Source organism: Solenopsis invicta, chromosome 11 (genome assembly GCF_016802725.1).
Source record: "Solenopsis invicta isolate M01_SB chromosome 11, UNIL_Sinv_3.0, whole genome shotgun sequence".
NCBI lineage: Eukaryota > Metazoa > Arthropoda > Insecta > Hymenoptera > Formicidae > Solenopsis > Solenopsis invicta.
Genome location: NC_052674.1, coordinates 5,937,619 through 5,950,994, shown reverse-complemented (window position 1 = coordinate 5,950,994; position 13,376 = coordinate 5,937,619). Strand labels below are relative to the sequence as shown.

The window sequence follows — 13,376 nt, the reverse complement described above, 5'->3', positions numbered from 1 at the left end:
TCTCGAATTGTAATGTCGTCGATAAATCAATCCGCGTCGTTCTCATCCGCGGCGCAATTGTCTTCGACGATTGTATTCGCGTGTACGTAAAATACAATACCGCGTTAGCATGTCCGAAATGTGCTGCACCGGCTGCACGTCAATTCGAAAATTTTACTTTTTAGAGCGGCGATTCACCGACGCGGTATAAAGGATCGTTTTTTAACACCTACATCAACTCTCGGTTCTTACACTCTTTTTTTTTTAATTACCTTTCCTCCTCACATTGCGAGCTCGGCTTTGCTCACACGCGGTAACTCCGCAAGCAACTAAAGGGTGTAAAATAATGGGCCACATATATAATGATGTCGCGAGAGAAAATACAGAAAGTTTCTACCGGCAGTTTAAATTTCGTTAAAATTGAAATATGTACTGAAAAGTACAAGTTCTATTAAATGTCGGAGCGGACGATTCTTTAGTAATTTACCCTCCATCGATCTTTTTTTTTCACGATTCATTTATCCACGCTTAAGACAATAAATTGTTGATAATAATTGCGCACTGTTCAAAACGCTGTGGCAATAATAAACGACATTTTACCTAAATAGAATAACAGAAATCGATTTCGAAAATGGATTTGTGTGCACGTACCGTGAGTTAATTTCGAAAATAACTCGCGATAGTTACTCCCCAACGGGCACGTAGAATGATCGTTCAATATTTAAATGTTTAGCTCGACTTTCCGAGCTCTGGGTTTTATCGTGAATCGAAAAGCTAACAAAAAAAGAGTGTAACTCTCTCGAGCACGTTACAATACTCCTGTGTCCATTCTCATGCGCGACTAAAAATGTTCTCTCTCTCTCTCTCTCTCTCTCCCTCTCTCTCCTTTTCGCCGCGTTAAAATTCCGAGGACCAGTAGTCGCTCTTTGTAGCAGATATATATCGGGGGGGCGCACCACAGGATGCATCTGGGAGAAGCCTAGAAAGAGGTGCGCAAGGTGGTGCAATATAAAATCAACCGTTCATTTAAATATAAACGAGCCGCGTTGGACAAATACGTTTCGTTGGGACGATGAACACGTTATCCCCCGCGCCTCTAATTCACGAGCCTCCTCCCGCACGCACCAAGACGACGATACAATGCCGTGGCATCATGCATAGCATAAGCCATATTTACATATCTTGATACATACACATGAGAAAAATCGATGGCAGCTACGATGGCCAATCAGAAAGCGGAAGGCAGACCCTACGCACAGAAGTTGTTACGTGGCCGTCGCTCCGGATACATGGCATATATAGGGTGTTCCTAACCTATATCAAAAAGTATTCTAAAGGGGAGAAGATAGGGGAGTATCAGATAGAATGGATATTGTAAAGCTAGCGAATAGAGACAACAATCGCGTATCCTTTCAGAGAAATTTCTAAGTTTCGAATAGCTTCTGATGGTTAATAACATCTGTTTTTCCATCATTGAAACGCACACAAGAATTCTAATTATAAACATATGGTGGACGTCAGGTATGAAATAAAATATTTAATTTTATGAAGCGAAGATAGAATCGGTATTCCGTATTTCTATCTTCTATTCCACTGTCTTTCTCGATTACTTTTCAATAAAGAAAATGTCGAGGGATATCTTCGTTTGTCGAATGCCATTTATTGATAACATCATTTTTCTACTTTTCGAATTTCCATCTCTTGATCAGCAAGCTTCAAATAAAATTTTTGTTTCGATAAAGTTTGTTTAAATTTAATCTAAAAATAGTTTTGAGAATGTAATCTAACGTTTCCTTCTTCTTTTGCCATCGCTTTAAGTAAAAAAAAAACCAAAAAAAAAACAAAAATACAATTTAAAAAATTTCAAACTAGCTCATCACTTTTAGTAACCTAAAATATATTTAAAGAACCCATTTCAAGACTTTTTATCAGTGCTTTAATGTGCCTCTATCAGAGTGCCGTTAGGGACACCTTATACATGCAGCTGAGTAGTGACCGCCTCGCTCGCGTTATATCCCCATATATTCGGCCGCGCGTTAAACAGTTCGTCGAAAAAGGCACCTACTTAAGTCCACCCTCACCCTCTCGCTCCCCCGGCCACTTTTATCGGCTTCTGTCGTCGCACAAAACCGTAAATTCTCCTCGCGTTTCATTCAGAGGAATAACGAATCGCTTGTTTCTAAGAATGGCGATACATGGCGCGAAGGAGAGTAGGATAGGGGAGCCTAGAGGGAGATCAAGGTTTATCGTAAACGACCAATTTTATTCTCGCCACGAGAGCTATTCGTCGCGCGCAGGCGACGTAAAGGCGTCTAGACATTATTATTTAGGAGGGAATCGGACTGCAACAAGGGAGAGAGAGAGAGAGAGAGAGAGAGAGAAAAGCTCGCGGCTATCCCGCGGGAGACACTCGACAGAATGGAAAGGAAGAACGTGTTATGTAGTTGGCTATCGATGCTTAACACCGGAAACGACTACTGGTTATCGCCTACCATCGTAGTCGGAATATCAATATTGATGTCTGATACTACAATATCTCACTGTTTGTAACGTTTGATTCGCGTCTCCGTTCACCTCATACGTGATTTCATAAAACTCGTAATAGTAGATAAAGGGCTGACTTAACATTCTATGAACTCATTACTAACAAGTTAAAAAATATGAAAGTTAATTACGAACCGACAGGATGGATGGTGGAGCAGGATGCGAGTATCCAGGTCAACCAAAACCAGAGAAAGCCAGCATCTGAAACAGAAACATCACACACATGAAGAAAATAGAAATATTACTTAAATTTGAATAATATTGATCCAGTTTTATAAATAAATAAAAAAAAAGAAGAAATATCAACATTTTTCCTTTAGTTCGAAATAAATGCGCGGGGTTTGGAAATAAAACGCTACTCGGAAACGTTACCCTAATAGACGATAAACTACCGATGTTTTTTCCCCATCTGCTGTTTGACTATCTATTCTTCTGCATCATACCCCGCTCTTATCCGATAATACCACAGGGCGAAGCCCCAGCACCACCGCGTCTCATGAATTGACCATCGTGCGGACCGCCGTTTCCGAAATATGGATGCTCGGCGGAGGGTCATCTCTACGCTCTATCCCCGACGTATCGTTCGGTATCGTTAAGAAAATGATAGTTCCCGGCGCGAATCGGCGGGAAAAATGGAACAGCAGGTGCTCGCGCCGGGACCACGCAGGCAATCTGTCAGTAGGTGGGTCCGTGTAATCGCGCAGCGCCGATTCTTATGAACGTTATGCGTTGCGTGCCGCCGTTCTCCGGACGATTTAAACTTTCCACGTCCTCCCGGCGCGCGTAATTAGGGGAGGTAAGGACGCGAAATTGGCCGAGTTTACCCAGCATCGACGTGTTTAACATTCATTAATTTACTAGGTCCATAATTTTTCATTCAAACTATTGTAAAAATTATACCGCGCGCGGTAGAGCGCTTTGCGATAGAAGATGCAATTTGAACCTTTACGAATAAGAGCTGCTCCAAAAAATCTTCGTTTCACAGTCGTTTGATGTTGATGACGTGTTAGGGTGCATTTGAAACGATACACGGCGAATCCTGACCGCACGCCAGTACCTCAAAGGGCGAATTTAGAGCGCGAAATAAGAAGAAAATGGTGCAAGGAGATATATAAGGAGATTCTGCATAAGGAGTTAAACGTTAAACATGTTCCGAGCCACTTAGTTACGCCCGCCGTTTCCCCTCTGTCCCACCTCCTTGCGTGTGGATTAGAGCACGCTAGGCCACCTTTTTTTACTTCTTTTTATCCGTCACGCTAAAAGATAAAGGCGTTCGAGCAAGACGCGTATAAATTTCGGCCCAATTTTTAAGGATCTCGCTCAGAGACTTATGATCATGCAAATCTCGCGCGATCGTTCATGCTCGAAGGCCGACCGTTTGTTAACGAAGATTTTTCTTGTCCTGCCACCGCACCGTCGTCGTCATAGTCGCGCGAAACAAACGATCTATGGGTATTGTATGCGACTCAACACAAGGCGTCGGCATCTTAGAAAAAAATCTGTGTCGGCTCTTTATCCAGGCCGGTTAGGCTTAGCTGGAATAATCGTTTTTCTAGGACTATCCTTGACACCCATCGCGGTTTGCTCTCCGCGTTTCAAGATTAACAATGGACCGTTCCAAGATTGAAAGATGGTAAGGAAAATCTGCAGTTTCGTACGAAAAGCCGCTTAAAATTCTTTCCCAAAGTGTACGTGTAGGGGTGTGAAAAAAGGGAAAACTCATCACTGCACAAGGGGTTTATAAAATATTCAAGATTGTTTAAAAAAAAAAAAACCTTGAAATATACTCCCTCTTCCGCAAAATTCTCTAAATAAATAAATATTCGCGAAATGAATGGAGCTTTACATAAAACGTAACAGCGAAAAATATTTACCTCTCTCACTTTCTGCTCAATAATTATAGCGAGAAAAGTGAAGCGATAGTTTTATTTTATGATCAATATTATTCGACGAGTTGTATCAACTATAAATTTCCATTTTAATAATAAGTTCAGGTAAATACTGCAATGTTCACTTTGCATAACATTACTGCGCAAAACAACATTTCTCTACATAATATTTTATTCAAAGTAATTTGAAAATAAAATACACAACAGATTTCTCTCGTTTTTGTGAGGAATCTTATTTTTAAACCAAATGTTTTCCCTCTTTTTAAATTTACGGCACGATCTGTGTATTATACGCCGGATAAACTTCAAATATGTTAGCTAAATAAATACTGCAAAATATGTATTAATTTAAATGTTCGTATAATTTTTTAAATATTGAATAAAGAAATAATTTTTAAGAAACATATACATAAAATATTATTATTTTACTTTCTTTATTCTTTTTAATAATTAAAACAGAGAGAGAGAGAGAGAGAGAGAGAGAGAGAGAGAATTGTAATCATTACATAAATAATTACAATGTGATTAATCGCATCAATAATTACTAACCAGTAATATTGTATATAATTATTAAACAATATATATTTTGTATTATATTGATGAAAGCAATGATGATGGAATGACAAATGCGTCTCTTCTATAATAGATCACTTCTCAACAGTTGACTTTGTGAAATCAAGAATCGATTGAACGTGCTGGATGGTAGGAGGAAATTATTGCGATTAAATTCCCGACTTCATTACTCGATCAAAAACCGGCATCTATGATCGTGTGTGACCGCTATTATTGCGGTCTACCGTCCGGCAACCGTCACGCATAGCTACGCGCGCGTAACGATCGTAGGAGACTTCCGGAAAAGAAAGAAAACTCGGGCAGCGTAATAATCCCGTTGGAAACTACGGACGACTGTGTGCGCAATTACGGTAATGCGGCGCAAAGACGGACGAAGAGAAAAATAGAGAAAGAGGAAAAGAAGTTTGTAACTCTAGGACGAACATAATACCAAAATAGCGTAGATACACAGATAGTTTTTAAGGGAATTACAAAATTGAAAAAAATATCTCTCTTCCAGCGTTTCAAGCCTAATTTTCAACAACGTTCACATAAATACGATATTTCAATTATTTTAATAGCAGATAAGAGTCGATAAATAAAGAGTTATCTAATGGAGCAATCCAATTGATTGTTTCACGCAGTAGAGGAAAAAATTTCTTTGCATTAGTAAAAAAGATTGAGAGAGAGAGAAAAAGAGAAAGAGATAGACAGCAACGGACACGTGTGATGCACACTAGCGCGTAAATTGGAACATGAAAAATGTAAGAGACAGGCTTAGCGAGCTGTTCGTCACTTTTCTGCTTCCGGCGTGCACACATACACACACACACACACACATACACACGTGTTCGTCGTCGATCTTTCCATCTTCTCCACGCGACCGTGAAAAAGAAGGGGCGCGCACGACACATATCTACACCCCCCGAGCTCAAGAGCTCGACGGCTCTCTCTCTCTCTCGGGTCTCTCTCACGAGTGAACTGTTGCAGCAGCTGAATATTACATCGCGCTAGCACGGTACACGCAATTGGACGTCGAGTTTCTCTCTACGTACGTACATACACGTAGCGTTTATGTCGAGCGTTATCCCGAGGCATAACTCATACGCTCGCGCGGACGCGCAACTCGACGCTCCGCGCACAACAAACTTACGAGCAGCTAATGTTTACGTAGTCGCGGGAATTAAGGATGCGCACTCCCTCCTCTCCTCTCCTCTCCTCTCCTCTCCTCTCCTCACCTCTCATCTCATCTCATCTCATCTCGGCCATAGTCGAGCCGAGCGTTGTGAATAGTCAGGGTCGCATGCGCCGGTCCTCGGTGTTTATGCTCGATATTGCGGAAGTTATGTCGTAATAGCGCTTTAGTTTTATACCTTCTGTTCCGTGCGTTATCTCTCTTGCTCTCCCGCTCTTTCTCTTTCTCTCCTCGCACCTGCCTCTGCCTCTCTCCATCTTGTGTCATTTTACGGAACGATAAAATTACGAAGTCGAGTGACCACCCACCAGACCAGACTATCCTCCGCTCCGTGGATGTATTTATGACCGCGATAGCGCGACACCGGCCGAACCATGAATCCACCACCGCGAAATAATCATTTTCATCTGTAGTTTTTTTTTATATTGTGAACCGCCGCGCGCCGTGCCGATTGTCACGGATCGACAAGCGGTGAGGTAGTGTCCCAAACCGCGATTGCCAATTTTTTGATTGTCGCACGCTCACAAAGGGAGGTACTAGCTGTCACTGATGACAGATTCCGTTAAATCGGAAGGGCGGAAATATTCTCTACGGAGAAGTCGAAATGTGTCGGTTTGAAGTTGAGCGTTTTGCGCCGATCAATCTCGGAAATTTGTTCACCGACATTTCGCAATAAGAGGGAACGAGAGAGCGTTACGTATTTGGAAATGGCATATCGATTGGATGACATTACGCCAAAGTAATTTAAATAATCCAGTAGTAGTTTTGCGAAAATGCAATAAAATGTAGAATTGCACTTTGTCAACTCAATTATTCACTTCATGATTATAATCCATTTCAGTCAATTTCGTAGATTATCAAATTTGTAAGTGTATAACACTCTCCAATTATACTTAAAATTCGATAATAAAAGGCATAAATTGACTAGTTCGCTCAGTTAAGCTGATTGAATATAAGAGCAAAAAATATCCCAAACGCATTTCCACAGCTATTTGGATAATTCAATTTTAAAAGTGTCATTGTGTGCGTCAACAAAACTACTGAAAGCTTTTCCTACCATTCTTCTACGTCAAACAGATAAATTGAAGATTAACTGTCCCACAGATATAAAAAATTAAATTATTAAAACCTGACAACTAACTTTCTTGACTCGTGTATCTACCTGATTGATCAGGCGTATGCTGGAGTATCTTTTTTTTTCGCATGCACACGATCGAAAGTTCAACGTTCTGCGGTTTAAAAGTTCATTTCTTAGTTACCACGGTACATACAATACGTTACGTTCACATGCGAGCACTGTTAGCGACAGAATTTGTCGATGTCGACATTCGATATAAAATATTCAATATAGGAGAATGTAATTCTATTGAGATTATCATATGTATATATATATATATATATATATATATATATATATCGCAAAATTCAGTACTACAATTTTCATCCTTATTCTCGACATGTTTTGTATAAAAGTTTATCGAATTTTAAGTTTAACCTTTAACCTTTTCGCGATGACGAAGCTGATAAACGCTACTCTACGCCGCTTGAAGAGGATCATTCTTTTCCCTAGAGTACATAACTTCGCACATCACATAAACTATAAATATTCAGTTAAAAAAATTTAGATATATTTAGCTAAATTTATTATCTGTTGAGAGAAAAATTTCTAAATTTTAATAAATATTTAGTATTCGAATAATACTAAATATTTACTCTGTAAGAAAAGATGATATTTAAATTAAATTATTGGTTCTTATACTACATAAATATATAAAATTAGTAAAAAAATGCGTTCGTGATAATGTTAATTTTACAAAAAATTAATGCAAAAAACTTGTAAGATAATATCTGCCTTCGTGTCACAGGGGTTAATTAAACTTTAGAGAATTAACCAATTTTGAAATGTAGTGCACAGCGTTTAGAGAATCATTTTCGGCGGTTCATGTTCCTATCGTGCCCCTTGTCCGTTATGCTTTTACAATGTAACGTAAGCCGTAAAAGTTGCACTTCTAATCAAAGTATCGCGTGTCACAAAGCTGGGCACTGTTCCTTGACCTTCTCGCTTCGCCCAATCCCATTTTGTAACACGTGCCCTTGTGATACATGTATTCTGCCATGGATAATTAACGTGGAAAATTGCAAGTTGAAATATCGAATTAAAATATCGCGTGTGCCGCCGATCGACTTCCTCATCGTTCCGAATGTCACACTCTATAGAATTCTCAAGGAAGACGTGGCTTCGCCGTGACCCGTTCGTGACTGCCGGCTATATGGTCTAATGAAAATGATATCGAGAGTAGAGCACTACACGGCAAAAAACACGCGGCAGAAATCGATTAGCTCTGACAATCCTCGACTAACGGCGCGCACATCTCTCGAGGGAGACGGGCCGAGAGATAGAGAAGGTAAGCATCGAGAAGAATTGGCGAAGATGGCGCTGGAAATTATTGTTGTGATTACACGTTCATGCCCCGGACCAGGGTTCCGACCGCAGGTATAAAGGAAAAACGAGAACGAAAAAGAAAGAGTCTTGTCCGAGGATACAATATCCTCGCGAAACGTGCCCGGATTTTATTGAGAAAAGACGAGAGAGAGAGAGAGAGAGAGAGAGAGATGGGAGAGAGGAGAGTCGCGGGGAGAAAGCGCGGCCGCGCGATCGCCCGTGCTACCACGGTCCCGCAGGCCTTAATCTCGTCGATTATTTCGTTTGGGGATGCCGCCGACAGATGGTGGGTTCGAGAGAACGAGAGAGAATCAATTTCAGGGAATCAGCCCCCCCGGGCTGCGTTCTGCCGTTCGCAGGAAGAAGAAGGGAACGGAAATGCCGAGAAACGCTGAAGAGCAATAATCCCGTGTGCGTCCGCACTGGTGGCCATCCTCGCCATCCTTGTCGTCCTACTCCCTCTGCCCTTCCTCGCGAGGAAGCGGGAGAAAATTAAAAACTTAAACTGCTGATCGTGACATTGCGATCGAAATCCGTTTCGAGTAACGACACTTCACATAACTGACATAGCCGGATAAAAATTCGTGTAATTTGAAAAATTACGAAACGGAGGGAACACGACACAACTTTATACTGTTACAACGTTGTTAGCAACATTCTGAAGATAAAAAGCTGTGTAATTGCAGGCTTCAAGATGAAGGGGGAAAAAAGTAATAAATATAACTTTGTATAAAAGTAAGTTTTTCCATATTAAAGTTTTTTAAAAGGACTACACATTCACGATTATTCGCGAGATGTTCATTTTAAAGGGACATTTTATAAAATTGAAATCTTCACACGGAATATCCGCCATTTCGTCTGCAACGATCCAATATTTATCTTCGATTTAAGTAGCGTAACATAGGCATACCTACTCGTACAATAGCGGCGAAATCAAACGCAGACGAAATTCGTTAAATATTTGCAGGCCCGGACACTGATCCATTGTCTCGATTTCGCGACCCACTGTGGATTACTCGGCAGTTATCGATTATTATATTAACGTTCACCGAGCCGCGCTAACACCTGAGCCGTCCGAAATCAATTTTTCAAGTTGTTGGCATGCTTTTATCGAGGATGTATTTACGAAGTTCGAGAGGTTAAAGCGCTCAGCCGTAAGTACGCGCGCGTAACGAACGGTCGTTAATAAAGTTTCGGCGTTTATCTCGCTTTTCCACCGCGATAATTAACCCCGATGTACATGTGAGCGTGTGCGTGTGCGTGTGTGTGTGTGTGTGTGCGCGCGCGCGCGAATACATATATTTCTTTCTCGCGCCATAATCCGGCGCACAATACGTATGCACGTATCATGCGAAGAAGAATCTGCGCACGAGCGAGTGACTCGCGGCGGCTGGGAGTTCGGATTTCATTCCATGGTGGTCTCTCGTTCTGAAAATTACATACTCGTTATCCGGGAATTTTGCGTACGTATAACGTAAAATACTGCACGTCCGAGAGTGACAGCGCGGCGAGACGCGGCGTTTGAATGGACATGCACGCGCATATGTACATGTGCGGCACGCTTACGCGTGTCTCCTTCATTCAGGCGCGGCTCGGCTCGGCTCAGCTCGGCTCAGCTTAGCGGAGTTGAAACAGTTTTACCAGAAGTGGCAGCACGTGATTACGACAGTTATTCTTGGCTTTGAAGTTTTGATATACTCGCATTTACTCGCTCGCTCACACTCACGTTTTTTTTTCCTCCCTCTCTTCATCCACTTCCCTCCTCCTCTCTTACTCTTTCGCTCTTTTGGTCTCTCACCACGAATCCGTACACGTAACTAGGGCGCGTCTCCCTGTATTCACCCAATGCGGGCGAAAATAACGCGCGCAGTCGGGTATTGGGAACGTGTCGTCTCTCGTTAAATTATAAGTTTCATCACGTGTCGCTTACCGTCCACCATCACGTAAAGCGCATTTTCGGCCGTCATTCAACGATATTTGAACAGTCTCGTTTCGCGAAAACATTGAGTAACATGGTAGCGGCACATTAGATATATGAACTGGTCCGGTATTAGTATCAAAAGATAATAAATAATTTTACACAGAAAGGTGAAATATAAAAGTTGCCGCTAAAAGATAGACCAGATTTTTACAATAATTTAAGATTTGACTGTAATTCTCTCAAAACAATCGATTTTCAAAATTGATATCTCTCGTTGTTCTAAAATTTGAACTATATTGCGTGCAAAGGTATAAATAAAAATTCCTATTTTGCAAATAAAATAAAATAATACAAAATATCAAAGAAAAAATACTTGTGATATATCAAGATTACGTTAATATTATTTTGTATGATTTAATTTAATAAAATTATCCTCGTTTAAACAAGATGCTTTTGATTGATAAATGTGAAACAATAGCGTATGCGGAATACAAACGAGGGACTCTTTGTTATATAATAGATAAAGCGGTGAAAATATATGATGTAGATCTCAGCTATGCTTACGACAAAACTAGGTTAATATAATAGCTGGAGCAGCTTTCTGTGACTATTTCTATAGGCACTGGCTAAATACATAGCACAATGATTATTCAACACACAATACTGCAATGAGACAGTTAGTATAAATTGTTCATCTGATTATAGATAGAAATTTTAATTCTCAAAGGGTATTCATTCCCTATGTTTCCAAGATGTGCGATACTCGCTTGAAAAATTTAAATACGCATTATTGATATTTGCTCGCCACGAGTGTATATTAAATCTAGTTTAGTGCGTTTATATTTATTTGAAGTTTATACATATGCTTTGTCTTATATCTGTTAAAAAAAAAAAAAATTACTTCGCTTGTACAACAATATTAAAATTTAATTATTACAATGAATTGGTTGGGATAACTGTTCCAATTACTGTCGCTTTTGTCAACTGTAATATTAAAATAAAAAATATAAAAACGTTATGTATTGAAAATGTTTAAAAAATGTATAAAAATTAAAAAATTGAAATAACTGAATCCGTTTGATAAAACCGACTTCAACAGAATATATTTCAAAAGCAATGTATTTTTATTTTCGAGATGTTCTCTTTTCTGAAACGTTTGACAATTTTATTTTGTTCATGCTTAACATTCATAATCCATTACTAATTAATTAAATGTATTCTAATTTGATTGTATTTTGTTCTATTTTGCTTCGTTGCTTTTAAAATTTGCTGATTGATATTGCTACGTGTGCTTATACATACTGTTTATAATTACATATTCTGTTCTGTAAATATTTTTATTTAAACTAATTTAAAATAAAACGTTTAGTCTTACATACACAAAAAGTATTGATTTTCATAATTAAAAAGTTTTATTTCACTTTTCCAATTAATGTATATTTTTCCTTTGTCAGAAATAACGCGTTCTCGTTTATCTTTCGTATTTTTTTTTTCTTTTTTTGTAAAACGTTTTTTGTAAAACGAGTAAAAGTTCGTTGATTTTGTAGCTTCGTTCTCTTTTTACCGCTGGCAAATATCTACAGTTTCTTCAGCTATTGTTCCCACTTGCATAAAAGATACATGATCATCGCTAACTGTAACTATAGCCTAACAAGTCGCGCGAGGAATACGACAAAATCTGGTTGTTAGCGGTATCTTCTTGCTCGCAATAAAAATAAGATGGCAGGAGAACCGACGGCGCTCGCAGAAACCCTCAAGAGGGGTATAAACGGTAAGTGGTGGAAGTAGAATCGCCGAGAGGTTTTCAATATAATCATAAAAGTTTACTTTCGCTTTGACGTTGATGCGAGTGCTCATGACACAGTAAAAGTCATTATAACTTGCCGGCAAATGTCGTTATGCGTTTATCTATGGTCGGGGATGGACATTTAATACCAGTTGTTTTTGGCGTAACGATACGACGAGCCTCGGGAACTTCGCCGGGGTCAGAGTAAAATACGTCTCGGGTGTTACGTCGCTGCGAGGCCCTTACTTAGATTTCAATTCTTTCAGCGTTGAGTTTTCATTTACCATGAGAGAAACCCAAGTTCTTTGTAAGTGGCTGCTGTACGAAATTTCGAACGAAATACGGAGTGCCATCAATATAGATGAAACTCGAGATTTTCCACGATTTATTTCGACGAAACTGAACTTGCTTCTCGAAATGCTTTAGGAATCTCGTAGAAATTTCGGAATGCTCCAATTCTGAGATTTAAGCAGCGAACGTCTGATTATCTATGTCGGTTTCAAAGATACACAAAAACCTTTGATATTGAATAATTAAATTAGCATTGCGCAAATATCGCAAAACTTAATATTGAAATTAGTTTGGTATTTTCGACGATTTGGATTCTCGAGCTGGAAATTTGCGATAAACAATTTATTCATTAAATGGAAATTTAATAAACAAATAATGCAGGATTAATAAAAAATATTTGTATAATGAAATAATGAGGGAATGGTATAATTAAAAAAATTTTTTTTTCCTCTATTGATATAATTATTCCTTTGAGTGATGTAATTTTATGTTTTAAAATTCTACTTGTACCTCCAAAAACCACAGAGATATATATATATATATTTTTTTTTTTTCAACTGCTTCGCTCTGAATATTCATGATTGACGATGTTGGGAACAAAAGAATTAAAATATCATTACGCTCGCAAGAATGTTTACTCAATTCATTATCGTTTTCGGCGTGTAAAAATATAAGCAAAGTTCGTATTTATGACGCGGAAAACTTACGAAGAAAAAGAGGCGAAAAAGAAAAAACGCAAGACACCCCTCCCGACTTTTAAACTTTGGAATTACGTC

General features: G+C 39.2%; 1 protein-coding gene across 4 annotated transcripts in view; it reads right to left on the bottom strand.

Moving 5' to 3' along the window:
• Nucleotides 1–13,376, bottom strand: part of LOC105200106 (proline-rich transmembrane protein 3) — a 163,327-nt gene that overhangs the window by 79,657 nt on the left and 70,294 nt on the right. For all 4 annotated transcript variants that reach the window (XM_026138637.2, XM_039455037.1, XM_039455038.1 and 1 more), the window contains one exon: nucleotides 2,659–2,724. The gene's annotated coding sequence lies outside the window, so the exon portion shown is untranslated. The remainder of the gene's footprint in view (nucleotides 1–2,658; nucleotides 2,725–13,376) is intronic.